Source organism: Leopardus geoffroyi, chromosome A1, assembly GCF_018350155.1.
Source record: "Leopardus geoffroyi isolate Oge1 chromosome A1, O.geoffroyi_Oge1_pat1.0, whole genome shotgun sequence".
Lineage (NCBI taxonomy): Eukaryota > Metazoa > Chordata > Mammalia > Carnivora > Felidae > Leopardus > Leopardus geoffroyi.
Genome location: NC_059326.1, coordinates 112,387,027 through 112,407,223, shown reverse-complemented (window position 1 = coordinate 112,407,223; position 20,197 = coordinate 112,387,027). Strand labels below are relative to the sequence as shown.

General features: G+C 45.5%; 1 long non-coding RNA gene across 1 annotated transcript; it reads right to left on the bottom strand.

Moving 5' to 3' along the window:
* Positions 1 to 297: 297 nt before the first annotated feature.
* On the bottom strand, positions 298 to 19,058 carry LOC123601081. The gene is made up of 5 exons (XR_006713969.1): positions 18,954 to 19,058; positions 12,525 to 12,688; positions 10,203 to 10,403; positions 7,317 to 7,543; positions 298 to 501 (listed from the first exon to the last, which is right to left on the bottom strand). It is a non-coding gene; the product is annotated as an uncharacterized LOC123601081 (long non-coding RNA).
* Positions 19,059 to 20,197: the final 1,139 nt, after the last annotated feature.

The following is a 20,197-nucleotide window of genomic DNA, read 5'->3' as shown; positions in this document are numbered from 1 at the left end:
GACTCAGGAGAAGCTGGCTGGGCTTTTGGGTAAGCGTGTAGATCTCCAGATCACTGTCCTACTCCCGCTCTACTGCCAGGGTCCACTCTCACACAGAAAGTGCAGGCCAGAGGGGGAAACAATCGAGCTTTCTGGGCCAAACACCAAGAGACTTGTTTGCACATGCCTGAACATTCATCTCGTCAGAGGTAATAGCACAGTCCTCGAAGATCTAAATTCGCAACTGCCCCTTGTTTCCAAAAAATCCTTTAAAAAGGCCACCTCAAAGTCAAAACAAATCCTTACAAAAAGGCCACCTCAAAGTCAAACAGCCCCTCTATTTCAGCTCCGAAATTTCTGATGAGAACAGCAGTTCTGCTACTTATCGGGAAAAGCATGTATCAGACACTTGTAGTAAGAAGAGGAAATGGCTTACCAAATATCAGCGTAAATTCTCCTGATTCCGTTTAATTACACAATACTCGACTTCCTCTTCCTCAGTGAACATGAACAAGCAATTGTCTGAAATTTTAAATGTACAAAACCAAAGTATTAGTAAATACTAACTAATTAATCCTAAAATTATATATGTGTGCTCTTCATGGGCAAAGACATGGGATTCCGGCTTTCCAGCCCCACCCTGTTCCCTGGAGATTCCGAGAAACCATTTTCCAAGTTCGATTCCTGACTTAACAAAACCACAGGCTGATAGCATTAACTGGTTAGCTTTTCAATCTTTGGCTGCAACCACCCAGGGTAAATTACTCCCTTATTAACACAGGGAGAATAATCATCAAGTAAAAGATCGTCTCTTGTTCTTCACCCATGACTTGTTTCAAATGCATCTATTCAGCCCACATCCAATTATTTTTCACATATGTGAACACTTAGACGTGGGAATACGTCTCTTGTTAGCTGTCATTGTGCACTGCATTTCAATAAAAAAAAGATTTAAAAGATCATCAAATAAAAATATTTAAAAGTTTAGAACAAATCTTCCTGTTGTATTCACAACTACTTTTTATCTCTTATCATAAGGTCAAGCAATAGTTCTGGCTGTTTTCCCAAACAGACATATTTTATGCGAGGCGTGAGTCACAGCAGCCTGGCTTTCCTGGTTAGGGACAGCCTCCTGGAGTGAAGAATAAAATGGTTCTTAAGTTATTGTTGATGATGGACTGGGAACTAGACATTTATCCAAGTGAAGAAACACAAAATAGGAAAGTGTTGCCTACCAATTTTAAATAAAAAAGAGCTAATGGTCTTAATATGAATGTGTCGACTGAGAAGTATAGAATCATGGCAGAGCCTGGACACAACAGACATTTGCGAGGAGTTAAATCATGAATGAAATAATTTAAACTCTAGATTAAGATGTGGACTTTGTAAGTGTTTCAGGAAAAAAGAATTACTGTTTTTCCTCCATCTGATGTTTTCTGTGTAGTAAATTTCAATAGTGAAGTCCTTTCTTTCCTCAAGTAAAGCAAATACTATTTAACATACGTGGGATGAGACAAAAATGATTGATGTATCGGGTGCCTGGGTGGCTCAGGTGGTTAAGTGTCTGACTTCAGCTCATGTCACGATCTTGAGGTTCATGAGCTCAATCCCTGCATCAGGCTCCCGTGCTGACAGCTCAGAGCCTGGAGCCTGCTTTGGATTCTGTGTGTGTCTCTCTCTGCTCCTCCCCCACTCATGCTGTCTCTCTCTCTCAAAAAAAATAAACATTAAAAAAATTTAAAATAAATGACTGATGTATTTATATCTAGAGCTTTTGCCCTTTGATACCCCCATCTGGGAGAGCTTCTTTTCTGCCAGACCACTTAGTGGGACTTTTGTATTTTCAAACCAAGACATCAGGTCAAGGAAGACAGAACCAGGAAGGAAAGAGGAAGAAGCAGGAGGAAAAGGAGAAAACTGGGAAGTCTCCATTGATCTGACTCAGCACTGTGCAAAAGAAATATAACATGAGCAACATATGCCACTTAAAATTTTCTACTAGCCATACTAAAAAAGCAAAAGGAGGGGCACCCGGGTGGCTCAGTCAGTTGAGGGTCCCACTTCGGCTCAGGTCATGATCTTGTGGTTTGTGAGTTTGAGCCCCACATTGGACTCGCTGTTGTCAGCGCAGAGCCTGGTTTGGGTCCTACGTCTCCTTCTCTCTGCCCTCCCCCTGCTTGCTCTCTCTCTCTCTCAAAAAAAAAAATGTATATATACATATATATATACATATATCCCATATATATACATATATATGTACATGTATATATATATTATATACATATATATATTTTAGAAAAAGCAAGAAGAAACAGGTAAAGTTAATTTAATTACATATTTCATTTAACCCAATATATTAAAACATTATCATTTCAACTTGGAATGAATATAAAAAATCAGTCAGTTATTTTAAATTTCCTTTTTAAATTTCATATCAAGCCTTCAAAATACAGTGTGTTTTTTACACTTAGTGCACATCTCCTTTCAGATCAGCCGCACTTAAAGTGCTTAACAGCCATACGTGGCTAGTGGCCACCATACTCTGGACAGCACAGATCTAGGTAATTAAATACTAAGAGGAAGAGTAGAAATGAAGAAGAAAGGCCACACGGGCTGTGGGGTTAGGTGTTTTGGCAAGGGCAAGAATTTTTTTTCTTTTTCTTTTTTTTAGAGAGCACGAGCAGGGGAGAGGGGCAGAAGGTGGGGGGGAGAGAGAAAGAGAGAGAGAATCTTAAGCAGGCTTGACACTCAGTGAGGGACCGAACAGGGGGCTCAATCCCACGACCCTTGGATCATGACCTGAGCTGAAATCAGGAGTCAGATGCCCGACTGCCTGAGCCACCCAGGTGCCCAGGAAGGGTATGAATTTTGAAGAAATCTGTGCTGGAGAAGCTGTGAACTGTCAGGTAAAAATGTAGAGAATTGCTGTGAAGCATGTACTTAGATTCCCTTCAGAATTTTCAAAGAGTAAAGAATAAAAATACTTGAGCTATTTTGAAATTAATTTAGATAGATGGTCTGTGTTTCTTGAAACTGTGCCACTTGGTCCTGGCTTTATAAAGGTTTCCTAGCCAATCATACATGGAAGGGAGGTAAATGAAAAGATGCAGGTGATTGAGGGCAGAGGTCAGAGCTGTATTGTTATCTCCATCTGCACAAAGAAGGCCTGTCCCTTATCTGGCATGCGTCACAACCAACCCAGGAGGGCACAAAAATCAATCTGTTGCAAGAGAGAATATCAATTATAATAGCACATTGTGGTTGTGGAGAAATGGTCTCAAAACCCTCGAGGGAGAGAGGCATGGCCATGTGGTATAGATCCTGACATGTGGTGTAGTGTGGGGTGGTACAGCAGCAGGGGACAGGATAAAGGACGCCTGCCACCAACAGGCCATCCTCGGGGGTTACAGACTAAAAGGGCACCACAAGCAGGACATGAACAGGAGAGACTGATGCTCAGGCCTTCACATGCACCTTGAGCCCAAGAGTCATGGCAGCCCAGAACTCTGAACTCATCCTGTGTCAGATGGGAGTAAAAGTCATCCCAAATCAGGCATGCCTGGGTGGCTCAGTGGGTTAAGCATCCGACTTCCGCTCAGGTCACGATCTCCCGGTTCATAAGTTCAAGCCCTGTGTTGGGTTCTGTGCTGACAGCTGGGAGCCTGAAGCCTGCTTCATATTCTGTGTCTCCCTCTCTCTCTGCCCCTTCCTCACTTGCACTGGGTCTCTTTCTCTCTCTCTCTCTCTCTCTCTCTCTCTCTCTCTCAAAAATAAATAAACATTAAATTTTTTTTTAAAGTCATCCCAAATCAGCATGTCAGCATCATTCTGATGGCCATCTTGTGAGATCCAGTGAAAGAAATACCATGCTACCCTGGGAGAGTGAACTACTCATCAGACCATCATCCTGGAACTGGGGCCTGTCCACAGGGCCCCAGGATAACCCCACGGATGTGAGTTCTCAAGTTCCTCCCAGCCTATGATTGACTCTGTAGGTGAAAGAGGGACCTAATGGAAGATGAGGACCAGAGCACCTATAAAGGGACTGATGGCTCCAGCTCCAGTAATTTCAAGGAAGTTACTCCAAAGCATGGGGCCCCCTGAGGCATGAGGTCCAGGACAGACACTCCACCTTGCAGGACTGAAGGCATCTGGGAGGAAGCTCTGCTAGAGTAAGAGAAAATAAAGTCAGTGCAAAGAGAGAAACAGAGTGACAGCTGACAGAGACAGTCCTGCTGACACTGAACCCTTCAAGTGCAAGCACGGTCACTATCAGTCTTGGCAGCCGACAAACTCCCTTTCTGACTTTAGCTGGTTCGTGTGGTGTCTCGCTTACTTACAGTTTAAAACAGCCCTGGTCAGGGGTGCCTGGGGGGCTCCGTCGGTTAAGCATCTGACTCTTGGTTTCAGCTTAGGTCATGATCTCATGTTTCGTGGGCTTGTGGGTTTGAGCCCCCCGTCCGGCTCCATGCCTGCTTGGGATTCTGTCTCTCTCCTTTCTCTCTGCCCCTCCCTGGTTCTCTCACTCTCAAAATAAATAAATAAACTAAACACACACACACACACACACAAAACCAAAGAGCCCTGGCCAGGGTGGAGTTGTTCAGTGCTTTCAAGCCCGGAGTTGTGGTTTCCGTCCTCCTGAGAGCCAGTCTCTCTCCTCTACAGGCCCAAACGTGCACCGGAAGGGCTAAGCAAGTGAGGAAAGAGCAGCAGAAAGTCACGTCCCTCCCTTAAAAGCAGCATGACAGTGGAAGGGTCATCCCCACAGAAGGATGAGACCCTGGTTTGATCACGAGGTCTTCTCAAAATGCCTCCATGAACAGATTGGTGCCACCCTCCCCCACCCAGCTCAGAGCACCTCGGTGGCTTCATGGCACAGGTAGACTGATCCGTGTGATCTGGCCTCGGCCCACCTGCTTCTTTGTTCCCACGCCACCCACTCCCCACTTCCACTCTGTACCCTTTTAGCCATCTGGATGACTTCTTCCTGTTTCTCTAGCATGCCACGTTTAGTTCTGCCTCGGGGCCTTTGCACTAGCTGTCTCCTCCATCTGGAAGGCTCTTCCCTCTGTCTCCCTTCTTTTGTCCTCAGAACTCGCTTTAAAGGACACAGGTCTTTCCTGACCCTTATCACTCTCTATTCATTTTCATTCCTTTAACAACTGCTGCCATTTGATTTGTTGGTTGGTTGTTATCTGTCCCCTCATTAAATTCAAACTCCTTGCAGGTAGGAATCTTACTAGTCCTGTTCACTGCTGTATCCTCAGTATCTAAAAGAATACCTGGCATAGAGTAGATGCTCAGTAAATATTTATCCACTACAGAAACCGAACACACGCAGGCCGTGTGGGTGCCTTCTGGGGAAGGCTGTTCTCTCTGCTCTTTAGCGAAGTCTTGAGCTGACTTATTCATTCGGTGTAAGCAGTCGCTGCTGAGCACTGAGCATGCACTCTGCATAGACTGCGTCTGAGGTGAGGAGTGGACATGGCGTGCAGACTGATGGAGAGACAGCCACACAGACGAATACGGGACAGTCTGGAAAATGCTGTGACCCAGCTGGGGAAGCAGAGAAGGCACGATCTTCTGCTGACCCTCAGGCAGCAAAGTCCGGGGCAGCCACAGAGAAAGAAAGATCCTTTGGGATGCGTGCGTTTCCCCCTCTTGCAACATTTCACAGATACTAATGATAACAACAGTTCTCCCCACTCTCCTCTCTCCTGCAAGTATGGGTGCATGTGACAGGCACCAGTATGAGCAGTTTGTCTCGGAAGAAGGGGAAACTCTAACACAACTACCAGAGAGCACTTTCGATGATCTCTCTATTGGGTTGCAGATCAACAGCCAGTTAGTTTATTTATCCCCCGCACGAGGATTTTGCGTCAACCTGAGTACCTGGTTTTGGTGGTGTCTTATAATCTGCTAAATTAGCTCCCTGCCCTCCTATCCTGGCGGTGGACGGGGGTGGCGGGGTGAGGAGTTCTCACATGAGACACAGTGGAGGGAAGCAGGGCCTCCCGCTCAGGAGGACAGCCAGGCAGCAGTGTCCCCACGGGGAGGACAGTCCCTGAGGCCCCAGGTCTTTATCTCACCGACCCAAGGCAGGGCAGGGTTGGGGGAGTCATACTTAAGACCAGCCTCTTCAGACAGCAGCGTGCCAGGCTGCTGTCTCCATGGCTGCTGACTCACCTCTGCCTGCCAGACGCTCACGGAGAATATGGAATTCTGAACACAGGAAGAAACTCTACCTGGAGCAGAGGAGGATCCAGGCCAGGTCCCGAGGTCTCCGCACACCCTGATGTATCAGAAGTTACTCACTCGAGCCTTAGACCTCTTGTCTAAACTTGGCCTAACAAAAGGGTCATGGCTTATTGTCAGAAGGAAGCAACACCCAACTCCTTAGGGATAAATTATGAATCAATTATAAAAGGGAGAATGGACTTTTCCCTTTTAAAAAGGCTCTTACATCCATTTTCTGCTACACTGAACACATACATGCACACAGGCGGGATGATTCAAACAGACAAGACCTTTGTAAACTTCATGCTCATATCGTTTACAGGCCATTATGCGTAAGGAAATCTAGGAGACAAAGAGACAAGCAAGAGACATGGAGTTGAGCAGCCCTGGAGGTATGCAGGCACTCCCAGCATGGAGGCAGGACTCAGGGAGGGGTCTGTAGTTTCTGCTTCTTTGGCCTTTAGAGGTGATCCCTCAGTCCAAGGGCAGCCGATCCCTCCTTTCTACAGAATTCCCACTGAATCACAACAGCTGAGAAAGATGAAGAATGTTGGAGCTGGAGGCATATTGGAACTCTCTAGACCAATTCCCTCATTTGTAAACAAGGCAAGAGAGTTCCAGAAGGGAGCCCTGCCTTGTCCGAGGTCACACAGCAAGTCCATGCTGGAGGCAGGAAGGAGAAGCCGGAGTGCCCGAGTCCCAGCCTGCTGTACTCCCAGGGCACCCATCAAAATACACTGTCTGGGATTGTGGGTTATTTTCCACATGTACCTGTCTTAGCCCCTTAATGAGACTCTAATCTTTGTTGGCTGCTTCCAGCGCTTTATTCTGTGTGAGCCCTGATAGCTCCTTAATTAGAAGCTTCCTTAGAACTCGAGTTTTTAAATGATGCTTGGTTAATAGCTCCCTAACAAGCCCTTCCCAACTTCTCATGAAAATACCTAAGATTGGAAACATTGGAAACAGTAAAAACATCACTCAGTGAGTTAGGATCAATATTCAAACAAATGCCAGGCAATGAACTGGATTAAAAGTGCCACGTCAGGACCTCTCATTCCATGAGCCAAGATCCCTAAAACCAGAACCACAGGGCTGACCTGTCTGAAATATCAGGACACCATCCAGAGTGCTGCGTCCATGGGCACCCCTCTCTTCATGTCCTGGGAAACGGGGGTGGAGAACAATGAGGCTCCACAGCAGCCCAGGACGGGAGTCTTCACAGATATGACACGACAGTCACAGCCTGCAGATGGCACAGCCCATAGGCAGGCACGCCAGGGCACCGTTCTTTCTACGTTCTCCATGTCTCCACTGCGTCAGAGAGCTATCTAGCGGGGCAGGAGAAGGATGATTTCAGTTAACAGATACTCAGTAAATGCTACCTGATGGTCACTCGGAGCAAGACCGGGAAGTTGCACCACAATCTATGACTCAACTCCTGGAAAGGACTTTTGACAGACACCACCCCCAATGACGGGGGCGGCAATAAGCCTAAGCCCCCACGACCTCTCTTATGGAAAGTAATGGATCGAGATAGACTTCTCACTGTGGAGAAAGGCTGGAGGGGGAGAAGCAACAACACGAAAATAACATCTGAGGAAAAAGCACTCAGGCTTGCAATTTAGAGGTTTTTAATGCAATACCAGACAAAAACCTACCTCCCAACCCTGCATTAGGGGTGCAGGAAGCAGAGCTGAGACCATAGAACCATGAACGAGTAACATGGAGGACAAGCATGGAAATAGAAGAGAATGCAGAGAAGACAGGCAAAGTGATGGAAATAAAAAGGAAGAGGGGTGCCTGAGTGGCTCAGCTGGTTGAGTGCCCAACTCTTGATATTGGCTCAGGTCATGATCTCAGAGTTTGAGAGTCTGAGCCCTGAGTAGGGCTCCAGGCAGACAGAATGGGGAGCCTGCTTGAGATTCTCTCTCTCCCTCTCTCTCTCTGCCCCTACTCACTTTGTGCTCTCTCTCAGGAAAGGAAAGGAAAGGAAAGGAAAGGAAAGGAAAGGAAAGGAAAGGAAAGGAAAGGAAAGGAAAGAAGGAAAGGAAAGGAAAGGAAAGAAGAGGAGAGGTTGTGTCCTCCTTGACTATCTCACCAAATTCAAGAATTATAGAACATCTTAAGGAAGAAACTTGTACAACCAGAACCAAAGCAATGATGAAAGAATTAAAGACAACTTTATTAGTATGCAATTTGAAGGGGCTCATCACCTTCTAAGGAAAAATAAACTGAAAGAGGGCTGTGCAGAAAAGAGTTAATAAAGCAGACTGAAGCCGCTGCCCTTAGGAAGCCATGCTGGCTGGTATCTGGGAACTTGGCTGGTAACTAGTTCCCTACACTGACAGAAAACTTCGCCTAACTGGAAAGAGTGGCTCACAGTGCCTGAACTGTTTTTACAAATGCTGGGGTATACGCTGACACCTGCTTTCCTTCTGGGAGTCTGGAATTTTGGTCCACGCTAGCTGGAGGGCCTATATGATCAGACGCCAATAAAAAAGTTGAGAATGGAGTCTCTAATGGGCTTCCCTGGGCAGACACATCACACATATGTTGTTCCGTTTTCCTTGCCAGGGGAAGAGTGAGCTCTCTGTGACCCCTAAGAGAAGGGAGAGAGGAAAAAGAAGCCTATATTCCGCCAGACTTGCTTGTGCCTTTGCCCTTATAAGCTAGCTGCATATTCCTATGACTTTGCTATAATATATCTTAGCCACAGGATACTTCAGGCGAAGTTCTGGGAGTCATTTTGGTGAATTTCCAAACCTAGTGATGGATGGCCTTCAGGACCCATCACACAGGGGCTTCATTTAAAACACATTCTAGCAAAATATTTGAATATTAAGAATAATTTACTTTTACATTATAGGCATCAAGGAAGAAAAAACAACTTCTTATAAAGAACATAAAATATTGATTGGCCTCAGACTTCTTTTACCACTCTCTGTGGAGCAGCCTTCAGAGGGTTCTGGAGGGAAAAAGTGGGGACCCTATCATTTTGCAGTCTTCGGAGCAAGGGCAATAGACATTCCTGGATGCGTAAGCATGCAAAACAGACTTAGGCTGGTGGCTGAGACCATGAACTCCAAGAATGTGAGAATGGGGAGTTGTGGATATGCACTTCTTCTTTTCTGGAGATCCCAAACTCAAAATCCAGTTGGGTTGCTTTGGTGGAGAGTTCTGCCACTTTGCCTCATCTCTTCACTTAGTTTCCTCAGCTGTTTTTCAGCTTGTGCAGTTTTGCTGAGGCTAAGAAATGGATTTTTTGGTGCTGTATCTCTCGCTTCACATCTAGGAAGAATCTTCTGCCATGGTTGATGGCCACGGAAACTATCGGGTAGTATACTTCTATTCTTAATGATTGCTGAACTTGATGGCCAGGAATAGGCCTCAATTTATGAGACTTACTGTACTGAGGATTGTTGTGCTGGGGAGGAAACCGAGCCACATGGGCACTCCAGAGGAAAGAAGGAGGGGATCAGTGAGTGATGTCTGTCTTGGGGAATCCAATGGAACATGGCAGTAAATGTGTCATTCATTTGTTATCTCTGATCACATACTCAGGATACTGCGATTTAAAAAAATTAATAAACCGAAAAATCTTAATTTTGTCCATGAAAGAATAGTTGGTCTCACAGTGTAAGAAAAAAGAGCATTTACATTTCAAGAAGCTAGAGCAATAGTTTTGGGGAAAAAATTCTCCCATTAAATGACTTGGGTCATTTTGTGTGTGTGTGTGTGTGTGTGTGTGTGTGTGTGCACATGCACGTGCACCTGCATGTTTTAACATATTTGGAAAGTTAATAAACCACTCAGATACAATGATTATCTGTCATCAAACCCTTCTTAAAACAGTTTTTGATTTGGACCTCGGTTTCCTGGTTAACTATGCTTTCAAAAGCAATTATGTAGTAGATCTCAACTGTATAAAAGTAACCCGTATGACAAACTCATTGCAAACTGACCGAAGTGTTAATCAAAGTTACCTCTGGAGGGTGGACTTCCGAAGGATTTTTAATTTTCTTCTCGTCTTTATCCTGGCTAATTCTCTCTGCTTCTGCTTGCCATGAGACCCATTCTCCATGTCTCTCGACCTTGGTCTGTGAACTTGGATCTGTAACCTCTAGAGGACACAGTGCCCAGGCTCTCTGCTCTGGCTTCTGGTTGGGCTTTGCCAATGAGCGTGTCTGGAATAGATTAAAGGAAGGAAAAAAAGAGAGGCCAAGGAAATGTAACATTGGAGTAACACTGGCATTCAGTGGTATTTCTCAATAGTATGGTGGATCACTCATGTAGATATTTTACTGTTCCTTCCTGTCTTTTGGATGCCTTTCCCCATGTATATAAGTAAATGAGTCCATCTATAAAGGTTTTGCAAGTTGGAATCCACCCCATACTTGTTGACCTATAAGATTTCTATTCCTTTCCATGGAGAAGAAATTGAAAAGGCATGGAGGCATCTGAACTGGAGACTTGAGGCTGGGATCAGGATGGCACTCCTTGCTTCTGAGCTCTGTGGCAGAATATAGATGATATCTTAACTCTGAACATGTAGAAACTGGGTGCAGTTCTATGCTAAAAAGTGCTTCAAGTCATAAAATGTTAGCTTTATAATGATTATGAAGAAAATTAAGCAACACTTTCTGATATTTAAAGAAAATACATATGAGTTCCATTCATAAGGTAAGAAATGGTGATATCTTCCTTAGGAGTTTGACAAATCACACCAAAAAACAAACACATAAACATTTCTTTCTCCTGTAGTTGTGTGATAAGATAAAACAACATAACTGTGTCAGTCTACATCTCCGTTTCAGGATCGATGTGTTACTGGGTTGTGTTTTCCTGGGTAGTTAGCTGGTACGGTTTCATTTCACTCTCTTCTATCACTGAGTCACCCACTCTGACATCTCAGTGCTTTAGTTCATGTTGTAGCAAGTTTAATTTTAAGCAACAGGATAAAATCCACATTCAACATGAATGTTTATGTCATATTGCTGAGGAGACAGAAGGAAGTTTAAAAAAAAAAAAGTAAAGGAAGCAGGCACAAAGAAAAAGATCAATAAATCAGCTGCATAACATTTTCAAGCCTCTAACAAAAATGCAAAAACATCCTAAGGTAAACCGAATTGAATTTTATCTTAGGATAAAACTGACTAAAAGCAAGACAAACTGAGATACCTATCTGCAATCCAGAAAGCAGAGGATTAATATTCTTAATCTAATAAGTTTCTGCAAGTCAATCTAAAAATGAATCACACACACAGTAGAAAACTAGGTAAGGAGCATAAGCAGTAAATTTACAAAAGAATAAATTAAAATTGACAATGAATAAATAAGAAAGTTCATTGCTTGATCACTAAAAAAATAAGGTAAAAGTTTAAAAGTTAGATATAAATTTTTTAAAATGCTGGGGTGCCTGGGTGGCTCTTGGTTTTAGCTCAGGTTATGATCTCGTGGTTCATGAGTTTGAGCCCCGCGTTGGGCTCCATGCTGACAGCAGAGAGCCTGCCTGGGATTTCTCTCTCCCTCTTTCTCTGCCCCTTCCTGGCTTGCTTTTCTCTCCTCTCTCAAAAATTAATTAATTAATTAATTAAACAAACATTAAAAAAATAATAAAATAAAAATGCTTGCCAGTTTGATAGAAGATTATAATACCGAATGTTGCACGTATAATTTTTCTTAAAGGTGATTTGCCAATCTTTGAAAACTCTTTCAGGTGTGTGTGCCCATTCACACAGAATTCCACTGCCATCAAATCACGGGAGATGGGCTTAAAAAATCTGTACTGAGTGATTATCTCGGGATCACAATGGCAAAATCTGGAACAATCCAAAACCAGGGAAGTGGCTACAAAGGTTAAGATAAGTCTGTGCAGTGGGATATAGGCAACTGTAAAACCCATGTGTAGAGGGCTATCAAAAGAATGAGAAATTAGTCCCAATTTGTTGTTCAGTGAAAAACTGGACACACATTAGTCTGTATCCCACACAGATGTGTATCGTGAGGTGGTTTGGAGCTGTGGAATCTGCAGAGCCCAGCCTGCTACTGAATCCTGGCCCCACCATCGCCTTGGGAAGTCCTGGGCAGATTTCCTGCCCTTTCTAAACGGCAGCGCCTTCATTTGTAAAAATGGTGGTAATAAAAGTGTTGATGTAACAGGGCTGTACTATATGCAGCCTGAGAGCATCCAGGCAAAGTACTTAGAACGATGCCTAAATCAGAAGCGTATAATTAGGTCATTAATGTCTTTAAAAACAATGCTGAAAAACATTCACGGAAAATAGACTAGCAGAACACATACTAACCCTTGGTAGTGGGACTGTCACACGAGTTTTTGCTTCTTTTTACTCTTCTGGGTTTTGTGCATCAAATGCAGATTACATTTATAACGTTAAAACACACATACAATAAATACCGCTTTTTCAAGAGGTTACCAGGAGTCTTGAGGAAACAGCTGAAAGCCATCTTTCTAGGAAGAAAAGAAAGAAGAAATGGTCAGATGAGGGGGAACCACCCCCACACTCTAGGAAAGCAGATCCCAGCCTCTGGGGCCACTCCCCAGCCTGCCAGGCAGCAGGCCCGGGGTCACCGCTGCGGCCGCTCTGGGGGCAGGCTGCACACTGGCCCATTGTGTTCCATGGCGGCACCGCGGTCAATGAGAAGCAGATGGCCCAGACGCCCTCGCACGCTGTGCTTCCCCTCCTCACACACCTCCGATGCGGGCCGGCTTTGAGCCCCCCGGCAAGGCAATCTGCTTTTCATTTTATAGGCAGAGAAAAGCTGCAGAGGAAGGAGGGCGGGAGGCCATAGTTTTGAAAGTGTCAGGGGAGTTGATGTAACAATGACTCAATTCTCTCCTATTCTGAAAGGCAAGGCCGTCCAACCTCCCTGGGTGCCTGCCTTGGCTGAGCTGTAAACTCAAAGCCCATCTTGCACTGCCTCAGGCGGAAGCAAGTCGACCCCTGAACCCATGGTCTGGACCCCGCGGCTCTAGGCTCTTAGGACCAGCAAGGGAAGAATTCAAACTGGGGCTTCTTCAGTTTGCATTGTGTACAGGAGCTAGGAAGGAAGGTGGAGGGGCCGGTGGGTAGCAGGCCTTGCACCCTGCAGTGAAGGGAATCATTATAAGCAATGGCAACAGGTAGCCATCCTGCACATGGGGCTCTTCCTTCCCCTTGCCTTGAGGCACCATGCTTTCCTGGGTAGGGGCATGGGCTCTGGAACCAGCTGTCCTGTCCAGGATTTCATCCCAGCTCTCTGCTTACTTGCTGCATTACGTTAGGCCAGCTACCTAAACGCCATGAGCCTCGATTTCCTCATCAGACAGGTGGGCATGAGACTTCTGTTACCACATAGGAAATATCATGCAGGAGATAAACCATAGCAGGTGTCTACAGAGTAATTGGCACACAATAAGTGTTTGTTAACGACTGGCTATCATTGTTATAGTTGCCAGATTCTCGCTGTTTTATTTCCCTCCTCTTTACACCACAGCATAACTGACACCATGGCATGCTCTTGTGCCTTATTTCTTCCCATAGCAGCAACTATTTTCAGTCTTTACTTGAGGCTGGTCCCTGCCTATGTGCCCCACATGGATCTCCACCTGCAGTCACCAATGATTTATGCTGTCTTTGGGAGGAGTCCGGATTGTTGTATATGATCACTGTGTGACAGTCCAATAAGGCCCTGTGTTTCCCCCCATCAGGCAGTTGTGTAGCAGCGACAACAGTCTTGAGAGCCAGATGGAGGCTTGTAGATAGTCCCAGTAGAGAGGCATCTCCTGAAGCCCTAAGATATGAGGGAGCAGGAGAAGAAAGCCCTTAGTAGAGGGTTGCAAAGGCAGGTCTACGAAGAAAAGGGGGAAACCGTCCTCAGAGGAAGGGAAGCAAACAAGGAGCATTTGACAAGACGTCAGAGAAGGGACAGACCTTCAAAATGCTCAGGAAAGAGAAACAGTTCAGTGGCAGAAAAGAGAGATCTAAGAGAGAGACATAGTCAACACGCAAGTCTGTAAACACAAGAATCATAAAGTCGTCAACATTATGGACAAATTACAGGTGTAGGAAAAGAAAAGAGCCAGGGTCTGTGTAGACTGCACGGTAATTGAGATTTTCAGAAAGTGGGGACAGGGAAACTGCATCAAGCACATCCAAATCAGGAGAGGGTGCACCTGCCTGGCTGCTTTCCCCAAATGTGCTAATTACACGTATTTGTTCTCAAACAAAAATAGCTTATTTGTCATAATGGCCAAGGTCCCAGGGTGTGAGAAAGCATCTTCTCAGTGAGCAGGTGGGTAGTCCTGCTTGAATGGCAGAAACAAAATACAAGACGACACAGCAACACCATCACTTTTCATGAAGGTTTTTGGATTGGGTCCTACAGCTATATCTCACAGAAGAAAATGGATCAGGCTAAGGTGAGAAGTTCCATAGACAACAACCTAAATGTCCATCAATAGATGAATGGATAAGGAAAATGTGCCATAGTCAGATACAATGGAACATTATTCAGCCATAAAAAACAGTGAAATCTTGCCATGTGCAACATGGATAAAACTTGAGGGCAATACACTAAGTGAAATAAGACAGAGAAAGGCAAATACTGTATGATTGCTCTTACACGTGGAATCTTAACAGAAACAAAAAACAAAACCAAGTTCATAGATACACAAAATAGACTGGTGGTTGCCAGAGACAGGGGGCCTACGGGGTAAACAAAATGGGTGAAGCACATTAAAAGCCATAAACTCCCGGGGCTCCTGAGTGGCTCACTCAGTTAAGCCTCTGACTTCAGCTCAGGTCATGATCTAGCAGTTTGTGGGTTCAAGCCCCGTGTCAAGCTCTATGCTGACAGCTCAGAGCCTGGAACCTGCTTTGGATTCTGTCTCCCTCTCTTCTGCCCCTCCCCTGTTCATACTCTGTCTCTGTCTCTCTCAAAAATAAATAAACATTTAAAAAAATCTATAAACTCCCAGTTATAAAATAAATAAGTCATGGGGATGTCATATACAGCATGCCAACTACAGTTAATAATACCACACTGCATGTTTGAAAGTTGCTAAGAGAATAGATCTTAAAATTTCTCATCACGAGAAAAAAATTGATAACCACGTATGGTGACACATGTGGTCATAAAATTACGCAAGTATTGAATCATTATGTTGTAATGAAACTAATATTGTGGGTTAATTAGGCTTCAATTAAAAGAGAGAGAAGGTGGCAGCAAGATTAACATTGATACTGTCCTTTGTATCAGCCAGGGATAGGCTAGGTTATGCTGCAGTAACAACCCCAAATCTCAGGATCTTTAAACAACAAAGGTTTATTTTTTGTTTATGCCACAGTCCAAGGTGGGTTGGCTGGGGCTTTGCTCTGCATACCCTCACCTAGTGACCCAGGCTAAAGGAGCAGCCACTGTCTCAAATCTTATTAGTCACTGTGGCAGAGGAAAAAAGAGCGACACAAAACACACACACTGGCTCTGAAAACTCCCACTCAGAATTATAGACGTCACACCTGCTCACATTCCATTGGCCAAAGTAAGCAGTCCTACCATGTGCTGCTCAGAAGGAGAGGAAAGGGTGTATGTGTGGACAGCCCTAACAACTACACCAACCACCCATTCCACAACGTACCCACCTGTTGTCACTTGGCTGTCCTCTCCCTCAGCACACACCCTTCTCAATGACAGTCAGCCATCTTTGCCCAGCAGGTCACCACAATGTTTCAGTCACATTTTGGAGGAGAGGATTGGTAAGAGAGCTTCCACCTTGAGTCCATAATCATAAAGGAAGGGAAAACACAGAGCAGAACCTCTGAGAGGACCTAGCCAACAACTCCTCGCTTATAGGTAGAGGAAACGGGGAGTCAAAAGAGAAACCAAACCACGTGTGGTAGGCAGAATTCGAAGATGGCTCCCAGCCACCCACTCCTTGGTGTACATCCTGCCTGATCTCCTCCCCTTCAGCATGAGCGGGATCTATAAATATGATATCAGTCCAATGATTACATTACTTTACATAGCAAAAAGGGGTTCTACAGATGTAATTAAGATCCCTGGAGTCGACCGAAAGGGAGGTTATCCTGGGTGAAGCTGACTTAATCTGGAGTGCTCTTAAAAGAGACAAAGTGACAGTAGGCTCTCTCCTGTTGGTCTGGAAGAAAGCAAACAGCCATGTTGTGAATGACCTATGGAGGGGGCCACCTGGCTGGAATCTGAGGGCAGCCCCTAGATCAGCAAGGAAGTGGGGACCTCAACCCTACAAGTGCAGGACTCGAACTGTGTCAACACCCTGAATAAACTTGGAAGAGGATCCTGAGCTCCAAATGAGAACACAGCCTCAGCCAACACCTTGATTTTAGCCTGATGAGACCATGAGCTGAGAACTCTACTTAACCTATGTCCCAACTACTGACTCAGAAAACTGTGCGATTAAAACAAAACAAAACAAAACAAAACAAAACAAAACAAAACAGGTTGTTTCAGCCACTGATTTTGAAGTAATTGTTATGCACCAACCGAAAACTAATACACCATGACAGAGGTATGTTGAGCGACTTCCCGCCCCCATTGTGTCTCGGCCCCACTCTATGACCAGGCATGTTTTGCAGCTGGGGAGGCCACCCTTGAAGCTGGCAAGAAAATGAGCTCAAATGAACACCTACTGTTTGTTATCTCTATTCTTGCATTCTTTGCTCCATTCAAGTTAATCTGCCCACGAATGATGGGAATCTTTCAAAAATACAGCTTTTGCCCTTCCCGGCTCAAAACCTACAGCACCTCCATTCTTTTTGCTTGGGACATCAATTCTGAGCTTCTAATCCCAGTGTTCAAGGCCTTCCAGCCCTTTCCTCTCCCTCTCACTGAACACAACTTCTCTATTCCAGGTCTGATGGAATCCGCATGGCCCTTCCCGCCTGCCAGGATTGCTCCCTCCTGTGTTCCACTCCTGTCTACTCCCAGGAGCACTTCCCCTGCCCCTTGCTCCTTAGTCCCCATTCACTTGATGAAGCTTTAACACACCACCCCCCCCCCCCCCAGATAAAATAACAGTGACTCCCTCCCACTGTACTCCCTCACTCTCTGACTATTCTATCACACCTGGTACAACTGTTAAGCATCCCTGCAGTTGATTACAACCAATAATACACCTCCACGAATATCGCATCATTTAAACCTCTTCCTGCCAAGATTTCAAGCTCTCTAAGGGCAACAGCCATGGTTACTCCAGGTGCTACATCCAGAATCAGAAAAGGCATTTGTAGTCATAATACCCCCTACACTGGACACACAGGTAAAGAGATGAACCAATCATGTGATTTCCATACAATAGAATACTGCTCAGCTAAAGCAAGGATAAGTTACTAATAACATGCTATCATATGGATGAACCTCAAAGACATTATGCTGAGCATAAGACAGGAAAGTAAACATACTGTATGATTTATGTGTAGAAAAATCTAGAAAACGCAAAACTAATCTGTACTGACAGAAAGTAGATATGTAGCTGCCTGGGGCTAGGGGTCAGGGGGATGACTGCCAAGGGGCACAAAGAACCATGTTGGGTGATGGAAATGTTCTGTATTTTGATTGTGGTGCTGGCTACAGGGAAGTATACATTTGTCAAAAGTCATCCAATTGTATTTTTAAAATGGATGCATTTTGGGGGGCGCGTGGGTGACTCAGTTGGTTGAGCCTCTGACTTCGGCTTTGGTCATGATCTCATGGTTTGTGAATTTGAGCCCCGCATCAGGGTCACTGCTGTCAGCGCAGATCCTCTGTCCTCCTCTCTCTCTGTCCCTCTCCTGCTCATGCTCTCTATCTCAAAAATCAATAAAACATTTAAAAGATAAATAAAATGGATGCATTTTATGATATGTAAGTCATGCCTCAAGACTGACTTAAAAAGAAAAAATCTTTGTATATTCGTAATCAACTAAGACTTTGTTGGCAACGTTATAGGCCATACCATTCTGAAATGGAGATGTGCACATGATTTGTAAAGGGTGAGCCCGGGAAAATGCCTGCGGACTCATGTTGGAGGCAGCCAGCTCCTAGAACACTGATATCGCCGTCTCTCCCAGACAGATGAGCTCCTAGGCTGAGACCAAAATGTGGCTTATAAGGTGAACTAACCGACTTAAAACAGTGTCCGCTCAGCAACAAAAGCCCAGAAAAAAGAGAGAGAGGAAAACAAAGAGGGGCCAGGTGTTCTGAAAGAGAAGCCTGGATTTGGAGGTTCAAAGATGGTCTGGCCACCCCCAAGCTTATCCCATGCCATGCAGCGGGTAAGCCATGCAGAGGCCTCACCATGGCTCAGAGGGAAGAGCTTTCAGGACATACCATGTTGCTCTGAATCCACACGTCCCGGCCACCAGCCTGATTACAGTCTGAACAGGGGGCATGGGGTTTCCCACCAATGAAAGGCATCCTCACCAGGATCAAGGGTCAGAGGGCCACTGCCCAGGTCCTGCTGCCTGGTGCGGCCTGTGGCTAGCCAGCCACTACCCCACTTCCCACTGTCACTCAGGATACTGCCCACGAGATGAGGTTCAGCAAAGGCAGTGGCTGGAAAGCAAGGAGACGGTAGCAGGGTTCTAGACATGGAGAGAACCAGGTAAAAAGAAAACATCCCCATCTTTGGAAGCAAAGAGCTCACACCTGAGCAACTAGCACCCCTAACTGTAGAGAGGCAGAAACCAAATCCTGGGGTTAAAACAGAGAGCGCTTACACATGGGCTGGTGGCTTGTGAGAAGTGGAGAGTCTCAGGAGGTCGTGGGCACTGGGAAGAGGAAGAAGGCCGTGAGCTGAGCAGTGGTTAGTGGCAGCAGCAGAGACTAAAAGAGGAAGAGTGGGTGCTGATGAGGAAAGACAAGTGCAAAGCAGCTTTAGGGTCTAGTAGGATCACGGGGCCTGTTTATACAAATGGCTATCAGATGGCCCCTCTACCTGACCAAACTCCAAATGCTCCTCTTCTCCCCCTGAACACGATCAACAGCACCACCTTGTATCCGGGCCCCCAACCCCACACTCATCGGCGTGGCCCTGACCCACTTAACCCAGCAGTCTGGACTCTGCCCACCCCTCCCTGGGGAGACTGCTAGAATCACCTCCAGCCACCCCACTTGCTGAATTGCGCCAATAGGTGCTTAGTCACAGACAAGAGAACCAACACATATTAAGTATTTCTTATCCTAGACATTTTAATTACAATTCTCATAACAACCCTGGGAGGAAGGAAGTCCTAGGTCCACTTTGCTGACGAAGAACCTGGGGCCCAGAGGGTTTGGCTAATTTGCCCAAATCTAAACAGCTGGTGAGGGCCCCCTGCCACGATTCAAACCTCTTCCCTCTCCTCTCTCCTGATCTAAGGCAGACGCAAACACAATTCCATTCAATGCATTTCCCTGATTGAAATCCTTCAGTGACTCCCCATTGCCTACAGCTGGTGTTTCTAAAAGTATTTTCCGTGGTTATAGACTATTTTCTCCAAAACCCATTTACACAGAACACTAACCTATCACACACATGGGAGCAGGTGTGAGGGGGGCAAGGCCCGCATGCCCGGTCTGCTTTCCCAGTGACCTCTCAGCTCCAAGCCTCAATCTCCTGTCAGTCTGTTAAAGACGAAACTCTTTGATTGGACCCCTGGCCTCTTCCTGAACTTCCTATTTTAATGAATGGTCAGACCATCCATGCAGGAACCTGAGTGCCACCCTTCTTTCCATCTTCTCGTTCCCTCACCTTCCATACGTGATCAGAAAGCCCACTTGGTTGGCCTTCCACATCTCCCTTGAACTAGCCTCCTGCTCTTCATTCACAGCGCAAACACCCCATCACCCAAGCCCAAGCTATTACCGTCTCTCACCCGGAACAGTGGCACAGCCTCCCCAACCCTACCTGTGCACCCTGAGGGTATAGTCTACTTCCCACACAGCAGCCAAAGTAAGTTAACACAAAATTCCCAGCCAAAGA